Here is a 10461-nt window from a genome sequence, read left to right on the forward strand (position 1 = left end):
TACTAAGTTCTTCAAATATTACTTTAGCTACTATTTACTATTTATTATTATTTTCGTTATGTTATTTTGCATAAATATTAAACCTTTAAATTCATTTAAATAAAATATATATTTAATTGTGAGAGTATGTGTTCTGACTTAATATACGCGATAGATTCAATTATCATGAATTCTTGACAATTGAAATAGCTCGCTTAAATAAAGTCCAAGTTCCAAAAAAAATATACCTTTATCGTAACGTGAGCGCTATATGATAAGTCGTATACCATATACGGATCGGTAGGCCCCATATAGTTCACTTTCTAATATTGCAACCTTATTTAACGTCGATATGCGAATTCAATTTACTTAAAACTTTATTCAATGGCGTTGGTAAGCCAAAAAGTTTTCGCACTCAGGATTTTATACAATTTAATTTTCCCATTAACTTTTCGCTCTTGCAAATTTTCCACTTGATAAGAACGCACTTGTCGCTTGACCGCCAGGTGGCGCCCAACAGCATAATTACAAATTGAGCAATTGAATTTGTGTGTTTGAATTTTTGCTGGTGGGCGTGGCATGGTCCACTGCCACAAATTAAGGCGATGCTGTTGTGTGCTGTTGCGGCCCATTAACGAGGGCGCACCATTGACTGTGCATTTATATATATGTATATAGTGCGTATAGACACAAAGCCCAGCACGTTAAAATTCAGCCTTCATTTTCGAGTCAATAAGCAAAAGTGCCCACACCTCCCAACAGTAACAGCAGCAACAACAACAACAGCAACAAGAGCGCACGCCTCACGAAGGCAACACTGACATTTTTGTTCGAGGCAGATTTTGTCTGTGCTGCGACTTTGTGTCATACACTTGCGTAGGGCATATTGATTTTGTCCCGAAATGTGCAACGCTTTCAGAGAGGCAGCTGCGATTCCATAATATGTACAAAGCATATAGCTTACACAGATGAATAATGCCTTCAGAATAAGATCAGAATGCAAATTGAAAGAGACAAATACCTTTTGAAGGCAGAGTCTTGCGCTGTGGCATTTACACGTTTTTCAATGCCATATTCAAGCCCTGAAAATATCATAAGGATCCCTTAAATAGTGAGAGGCAAATGATAAGAAGAAGCATCATTGTTGCAGAAAGTGCGCAGATAGCTTGTCGCTTGGTGCAGGGTATCCCTAGTCTGGCATACCCAGCTAGAGCACTTTTACTTGTTTGTTTTTCATTAGATCTCCCTTCTACTGAAACCTGTTGATCACATCGGAAAGGGTATTTCCTCTTCGGCCTGCCCTAGATGGTTTTTGCTTTTTTCTCTTTTTGCTGTTGTTCGCGTCGTTGCGACAGCTGCGATACACGCGTGTTTGTTCGACAGCCACGCCCATTTCGTATCTGAGCCTACCATCAATGCCGCCCACTTTTGTTGTGTTTTATTGTGTGCGAATTAATTTGTTATTAGATTTGTGTATTTATTATCAACATTGTATTGTGCACCAGGTATATGACGTCCATATAATATATGTATATAGAGGCATCTGCTAGATACTTTTTTTTCCAATTTTCTTTTGACAGCCAGGAATAACAGGAATGCGCTTGTTTTTTTTACATTCTTCTTCGAAGAGGCGAACAAATATTTGCTCAACATTTTGAGAATAGCTTTCGCTGGCAATTTTCTTAATAAATTGCCTAGCTTAACAAATATGCTCATAAATAAATGAAATGCTTAAAAGACATTAAAAAAAAAAAATGACAAGCGGGATAATATTTGCGAGACAGCACAGCCTGGTCACACTGTTCAAATAATCAGCTATAGATCGGCTTCTGTATAAGCTGATCACAATTTCGGAGTCTGAACGCGCTGAGATAGGCAGCGCAAGTACAGTGAAAGCTCCATAAAGCGAACTCTAACGGTAACTGTCATTTTGTTCAGCTAAGGGAAGTCCCCGATTAAGGGATGTGTCGAAAAAATACTTTTAGTTTCTTCATTTGGAAATAAAAGTTGAAAAACAATAAAAGTTTTAAAGGTTAAGTCGCCAATTTCGGCAGGTTGACTATTTATTAAAATGGCAGCCACGCCCACAGCCTGGGCCAGCCAGAGTCTTGGAGTAGTGCAATCAGAAAGTTTCCTAACGACACATGTGCTCGGTAAACAGCGTATTTCGCAGTCAGTTACACCCGCCTGTCAGCTGCTTAATTTGTGTTTTTTCTGTTTTTTTTTGTTCTGTTTCTGTGTTGCCTGTCAACTTTGGATGCCATTTGCAGACAAACGATTTTGAGGTGGGCGCCACAAAAATAACAATCGCTGTTTTAATTATAATCGCCCGTGAGAACATTTTCCAATCAATTTGCGTAGATTGTGCGCCCTTTAAAATAATTCGAAAAGTCTTGCAAGCAAAAGGCCGAATCGAGGCAAATTCATTTCAAAATTGTTTCGATTCAAAATCTAGAACTTTTCAGGCAGATGCAGGCTCGCACTTGAATAATGTTGAAAACAAGGTTCACAAGCCGAGCCTCATGGCAGAAAGTTGCTGCGAATCGTTAGCCGAACCAGCGGCTATTTTTTTTCTGGCATTTGCTGACCTGCTTTCAACATGAACAATATGCAAAGCCCTGTAAAATCGAACTACTTATACACTATATTATTTAGCTGATATAATGTTTACAAGGGTATTTCAGCTTGGACGTTCTTTTTGGCATTCTATAATTTATTGTATTGTCAGTAAAGCCAGCTTTCAGCCTAAGTAAGTAAGAAGAATCTACAAGCTATTAATCGGTACGTTTCTTCAGTCTTGATTAACAGAAAAAGTTTTCATTGCAGAATGAATCCCAGCTGTTTCTTTTTACCCAAATCGACTTGGTCTTAGCCAGGTTGGAGGCTTAGAGTTAGAGGCTGATGCCAGGCGTTTGCCAGCGACTCGCTGCAAATGCACAGAAAATGCACAGAAAATACGCAGAAAATTGCGCATAAATGCGGCAATTAGCTGCAGCGCTCAAAATGCGCCCGAGTTTTGTTTTTCTTATACATACATACATATTTTATAAGTTTTTGCGTTTGGTTTTTGTTTGGCTTGTGTCGCGGGCAGCTAGAAATTTAATCAATTTTCGTGGCTTGGGCAATGCTGCGTATACGCAACGCGGCCAAAGGCGCAGCCGCTGCCCGCTGCCGGTTGCCCAGGAAATGTCAGAGCTTATCGGGCGACTTATCGGGCCCACAGACTCGAGCCGAGCTCAAGATTTGCAGCAATCAAATTGTAAATTGTGGCGCAACTGTTGACGGCTTATGTAAAAGGCGACACGATTCGGCGACAAATCATACGACGCATAAATAATTGTGCAGGCAGCGCGCCCCGCCTACCTACCCCTTGGGCCGCGTTGCACGCAAAACTTTTTGCGGCACAACGTACATATGTTACACACACTTTCCATGCAGCTTAAAAAAATATGGGAATTTTGTGAAAATAATGATGTTGATATGCCCTTTGATGTTAGCTGGCAGCAGCAAACTTTTCAAAACTTTAATATTATTACTAAGCTTCTCATTAAAAATATATTTTATTTTGCAGAAGCCCAATTAGAAAGAAATTATGTAGATGAAAGCTGCTGATATGTTAACAGCTGCTACTTCGCTCTGCTCTGTTTACGATCGGCACTGCTACCGCGCTGCTCTGCTAAAGCGCTGCTCTGCTAAGGCGCTGTTCTGCTCAAGCGCTGCTCTGCTAAAGCGTTGCTCTGTTAGCCTCTGCTAGTCTCTGCTAGCATCATTAGATATTTTATAAAGTAATCTGTTAAATTTAATATAATACTGTTATAACTAGTCACGTTCTATTAACGCTCTGTTTGCATTTGCTATATAAAAGCAGTCGCAAGCAGTTTTCTATAAACATAACAGCGACTGTTAAGACATTAAAGGCGAATTAATTGTATTATTTTGCAGTTATATTGTATTTTGGCTCTGCAATTATAAATAAAGCAAATGTTTTGAAATCACGTAACAGCAGCTGTATCAAAATGCTGCTAAAACTTAACGGCCTCCTTAATAGCTCCGTTAAGTGCTCTAGTTGGCATCTTTTAACTTTTAACAGACTTTTGACAGCTATTTAACTTAACACACATGCTATTACAGTCATTTTACAGAGCCTAGCGATCATTTTAAATGCACTGAATGTCATTCATAAGTAATCAAAGAGTATTCAAAACAACGCTTGACATTTCAGGAAAAACTTGGCTTGTGAATTTGCAAGAGATTTTTGGCGACCTGATTGTTGATCTGGCTGGAGACGGGCTTTGGGCGTTGTGCGTCGATGCCAACGAGCCATTCTCTATGAGATGTTGTTGTTGTTGTTGTTGTTGTTTTTGTTGCTGGCTGCCGACTGCCTTTTAATTAAATTAGTTTTATATACATTTGCATTTATAGCCACAATAATTTCGGCTACCCATGTGGTTCTGGCTCCGCCCAGCCGCGGGCAGCCATACAAAAAAGGAAAAAATAAGCAGAAAAAAAAAACCCCTTCAAACGTTTCTGATTGGGAATATATACATATATATAAAGATATATTTGGCCGGCGTCAGCAGCAGCAGCTGCTTAATTGAGTTGCTTTATTAGTTTTTGCTGGCCCAAACGCAGTTGGCCGAAAAGCCCGCGGCATGTGGTCCCAATATGCGGCACTTAACTTGCGCGTTCGCTCGGAATGTGCACTGAGAATGGAAATCTGGAGGCGAACCTGATGAGCTCCAGACAGCTCCAATTGCAGTTGTTGTTCTTGTTGTCGCACTCCCGAATTGCCTGGGATTAGCTCAAGTTTTCGACGAGACTTTCAGCAAACAACTGATTAGCTGAATAATAAAATAAGCACTTTAATTATGTGATTGGCTACAACAAGCACGCGAGCATTACCCGGCCTTGCGTGGTCAAGGGCCTACAATTGCTTACTCCTCTGTTATCTCCTTGATTCATGGGGCTTACTATCACATAGTTCATCATATGTGGGCTAATATGGGCTCAATCTATTTAACAGCCACGCCCCAGTTAAAGCAGCAGCGAGGCGCCTCCACTCACCTAGCCGGAGATGCCAGCGGTGGGTTGTTGGGTTATCATCTGTGTATTCTATAATTTATGAATCGATTTCGCTGTGGACTTCCGCTGTGGCGACTCTGAAGCCGCAGGAGGCAGGATAAACGACAACGACAACGACAGCGACGACTCACGAGGAACGAGGAACGAGCCGTCGCAAATGATATCCTGCTTATGTATTCAATGAGTTTGCCCAAACACTCCAATGCCGCCGTCTACAGTCAAGGGTCGCTCCGACGACTCGACGACCCGTCTATATGTATGCAATGTGCGTCTGTTGCGCCTGGCCCCAGCCATGACTACGCTTGTGGCGCCCCGCGGGGGACCGGCCAAAATGTCTCTGGTGATTGTTGTTCCAACTAAAGCCGGCTAACTGTGATTGCGCCGTTAATTACTCATACGCAGCGCGGTCCAAACGCCATTAAAGCCGACCATGCGTCTCATTAAAGTAAACCCAAAAAAAATAAACAAACAAAAAAAACTATCATGATTTGAAAAGGCCCAACCCAGACACGGGCACAACAAATGCAATTAAGGTACAACCCGTAACAGTTTTGGCCAAATTCGCGAGGCCATAACAACAACAACAACAATAACAACAGCAACAACAACTTCGGCTAAATGCAACAATTGACGCTGCACATGAACATGGCCAAATGTTTTGTGCGCGGCTAATACTCTATCCGAAAATACCCTAACCAAATATCAGCTATCCATAAATAGACCTGACTATAAACAAGGGCAAAGGCGATTAAAGGCCTCTCATCCATTATTATATAATTAAATTAAATTCAATTGGATTAAAATATTTGTTTTTTTCAAATCAGGGTTGCACATCAAAATAAACTTGTCTTTTAATTAATTTAAAAAACTCCTGTAACAATATAAATAAAAGAAAAAAATAATAAAGCAGACTTTATAGGTCCCAATTCACACAAAATTTATCTTAGCGTGTTAAAAATACTCATAATTAAAAATTACAGAAAAGTCTTTACGGGGGTTTACTTCCTAAACTTCGGGCTGAGAGACAAGTAACAATTGTAGTTCCGATTGCGAACCGGTTCGATTCAAAACATTTAATTGTGCTTTCTCCTACATTGGGTAAGAGCAGCCCAATTCTCAAAAAGTTAAAGCTTCGAAACGGGGACAAGGGGCTGGCAATCGCAGAGTTGATAGCAAAGTCTGCTTAACTATGCTTATGTATCTATATATATATGTATATATATATATATTAATATGTAGAGTATCAAAATGTTGTCTAGCTGCTCTCAGCTGCGTGCGCTGGCTGCATTTCTGTGCCAGCAGCCAAAAAGTTGCACTAGCTAAGCTAACAACCGTGGGGCGAGTCGAGAGTGGCAAGTGGCAAGTGGCAAGTTTGGTCAGCGGCAGCCAGTGGTTGCCATTGTTAATGTTGTTGCAAGCGTTGTTGTGGTTGCCACCATTGCTGCTGCTGGTGCTGCTGCTGCTGGTGCTGGTGCTTTGGCAGCTCGCCTGGTCGTTGTTGTTGGCCGGATCGCTTCCAGGCCACTTCACTTTATTTACCGTTCGCGTGAGCGTTAAGTGCGAAAACAGCAACGAGCTGCACTCGTTTTTTATGGCCAGTTTATTGAAAAGCCCGCCAGCCGGACAGCCGGGTAGCCGGGCAGCCGGGTAGCCGGGCAGTCGGGCAACCCATAGACGCATTCCAGCAAGCATTTGAGTCCGGCGGCCAGCGGGTCGGGTTCAGGTGATAAAACTAAGTAAAGCGTTGCGTAAGGCGATGCCCGCCAAATGGCTAGTGGCCGAGGCACTTGCGCTTGTTTTTGTGTTTCTTTTTTTCATGCCACAATTGGTGGCGTCTCTCAATTGGGATCTAGTCGTTGGCGGCGTCTCCTTTTATAAGCGCTGCCAAAAGAAGTGGCCGCAAGTGCAGGGAAGTGCCTCGTCAGCGTGAAGCATGCGGAAATTTAACAACATCAACTTGGGGGCGCTGCCATGGGCGTGGCTGGTAGCTGTGGCAATTGCACAGCTAAACGCTGAATGCGTTGCACTTGCCACAACTCAACAATCCATTTGATAAGCAAACCAATCGAACAGACAAAAACACAAATTGGATAATTAAAAAATAATAGTAATAATTATAATAATAATAATAATAATAATAATAATAATAATAATAATAATAATAATAATAATAATAATAATAATAATAATAATAATAATAATAATAATAATAATAATAATAATATTAAAAAGAATAATAATAATAATAATAATAATAATAATAATAATAATATTAAAAAGAATAATAATAATAATAATAATAATAATAATAATAATAATAATAATAATAATATTAAAAAGAATAATAATAATAATAATAATAATAATTATAATAATAATAATATAATAATAATAATTTAAATAAAACTAGCGGGTATAACCCGGCCTTGTCCGTGGCACGTCTGTTATAAAATCAATGTTTTCAAAAAGCTTTGAAAATGATTTTGAAACTGATCGGACGGGAATCAAACAAACTTAAAATGTACCAAAAAATCTTTGAAATGAATTTTCCACCGAAGGAGTTTAGATTTTGCAAAAATAGTGAAACACGTCTCAAATGATTTTTCTTATAGATCTTCGGAAATAAATTTGAACACAAAACGTCATCCAACAAATCTTCGACCCCCATTTGCACCAAGGAGAGATGGACTTTTCAAAAAGTGTGAAACACCCCTCAAATGAATTTGAACATAGATCTTTGAAAATGAGTTTGGGGCCGATCGGATGGTAAACAAAAAACTTTCATACAACCGTTTTTCGCGATTTTTTCACACTTGCGGGTGGAATTTCCCGAAACCCCGTCTTAACGTGCACCTACACCACATAAGGTAACTACAGTGAAAATTTCAGCTTCCTAGCTGTTACGGTTTGGGCTGTGCGTTGATCACCAATCAGTCAGTCAGTCAGTCAGTCAGTCAGTCAGTCAGTCAGGACAAACAGTTTTATATATAGAGATAATAATAATAATATTAGAATCGGTCTTTAATTGTATGGATAGTGACTCTCAAATTATTGGCCGAAGGCAGTGACTTTCGAACGGTGACACGAAAATGTTGCTTTAGCAAAAAGTTGATAATCAAACTTACCTGCCATATTTGGTCGATCTATCTACATACATACATACATATGTGTAGTATGTATCTATACAAAACTGTGAAAAATATAGTTGTTCAGGTATTGTGAACAGGAAAAAAAACCGAGAGTTGTGCGATATCGACTAGAAGATCTTCTGTAATTAGCTTCTACCCTGTAAAACTTGATCTAGTTAAGCAAATGTGTTAAACATACAAATAGATAAAGTTGAAAGCTATAGAATCTGGTTTTTCAATAAGGAATGAGATGTCACGTTAAAAGATTCTTTAAATTTGTGTATTTACCGTAATTTGCCGTAACGGCTTGGCCCGCGCTTTGCCCTTGAAAGCCAACATAAAATGCCACGCCCGCACTTTAATCAGGGCCTCGCTCCTATTGAAGCTTCTGCTTGTGCAGTTCAAATGATTGCCGCCAAAAAGTAATGAAGTGTGCGTCGACAGCGCTGCCAGCTGCCAATGAAGTCGCATCAAAGCTTTAACTTTGTTTACAAACAACAAAAAAGCTTTCGCCGGCATTTCAGTCGCTCCCACATTCGCGCGCGCTCTCTCTCTCTCTCTCTCTCTCTCTCGCTCTCTCTTTTCTTCTGTTTTACGCTCTGCTTGCGGCTACGCTCTGAGAGCGCCTGCGCTGCAAACGTCAAAATTGCAATCTAAAATGTAAACGAAGGAAAAATTGTGGACAGCGAGCAGCAACAAACAATTAAAAAACATTAAAACAAAAATATAAAAAACAAAACTTAAATATAGTAGAAGCCCCAACAGAGCGCGAGCGTAGAGAAACAAATAAGCAGCAGACGCGACCGCATAATAACTTAGAGTCGATTGAATTTTTCGATAGACGTCACAAAAGTCCCCACAATTCGCATATTCACAATTCCGTTTGTCGCGTCGCGTCGCGTTAACACACACAACTTGAACATTTCTTCTCATCTTAAATTGCTTGTACTTTTTTTTCGAGAACAATTTCTAAAACAACGTGACCTGCGTTAAGGTAGTGCATTGAGACGAGTGTGCAAAGTGCGAAGCCAAAAAATCAAGTATAAAACTAAACAGTTAATTGTGCGATTGTAAGTCAATATACCCCCACGTCTAACTGTAACAGGTATATACATATGTATGTATAATACATGAGTATATACATCAAGCGTGTGAGATTAGTAGAGTGCAAGCTGTCAAGTTAAACAAATGCTCAATTATTTGTTCAAATTGTGTTTTGCCTAATTAAATGGTGTGAAAATTCGCTGCTAACTGTAAATGATGACTCATGTGTTGACCGTGCTGCTGTTGTTGTTGCTGTTGTTGTTGCTGCTGTTGTTGCTGCTGCTGCTGCTGTTGCTGTTGCCGCACACGCAAGCGGCCCATGGCCTATGGAATCTTATTTTTAGACCCCCGTCTAAGCATATACATATGTATTACTGCGCCCCCATTCGCACAATTGATAGATCGATATATTAGTCTGTTCCTCATATCATATACACCGTTGTGTTTTGTTTTTGCAATCAGTCCGTCGTCAGCTCCACTACTGAAAAGCGCAGCAGCAGCAATAACAGCTATGCACATACTTACATACATGCATGCACGCATATGTGCACGTACATAAATAATTATGCGCACATGTGTATAACAGTTAATTGAGTGCGCACAAGTGCAGTCAAATTTGCACAGCATACTTTTAGGTAGAGCAAGTAAAATGCGTTTGCTTGTAACTTCGTTGTGGTTTCTGTTTTATTCGTTTCCTCTTGTTTTTGTTTTTTTGTTCATCGTTACCGTTAATTAAGTGCACTGCCATCATGTTAAATTGAGATAAATATTTACACGCTGTGCTTGTATTAAACTGTATCAAACTGAGAGCACACCTAAATACGTTGCCCGCAGCGGAATTTCATAGTTTCCTTTTTCGTACTATTTTTGTTGTATTTTGTTGATTGTCTTGAAAACCATTTAGACATCTAGTTGGCCAATTTTTGTTTATCAACGCAAAAATGTCTCGTTTTGTCGTCGAAAATCATTAGTTGCCATACATTTGTGCTGTGCCACAAAGTATGCAATATCAATGAAGCCTTCTGCTGGCGAATGTAATTGCCGCCAGATGATTTTCGCGTCGAGGCCTCCGAAAAATTTGTTTCGTTAAATTTAAATTTTAATTCCTTTTTTTTTTATTTTTTGGTAAGCGGCTTTAAAAAAATTATAATTGTTGGCATAACTACAGACACACACATACACGCAGATGCACTCACACACTCACACAGACACGCACACACACACACAC

This window comes from Drosophila montana, unplaced genomic scaffold (assembly GCF_035044405.1).
Source record: "Drosophila montana isolate Dmon_TW-CO22-7 unplaced genomic scaffold, ASM3504440v1 contig_2481_1, whole genome shotgun sequence".
Classification (NCBI taxonomy): Eukaryota; Metazoa; Arthropoda; class Insecta; order Diptera; family Drosophilidae; genus Drosophila; species Drosophila montana.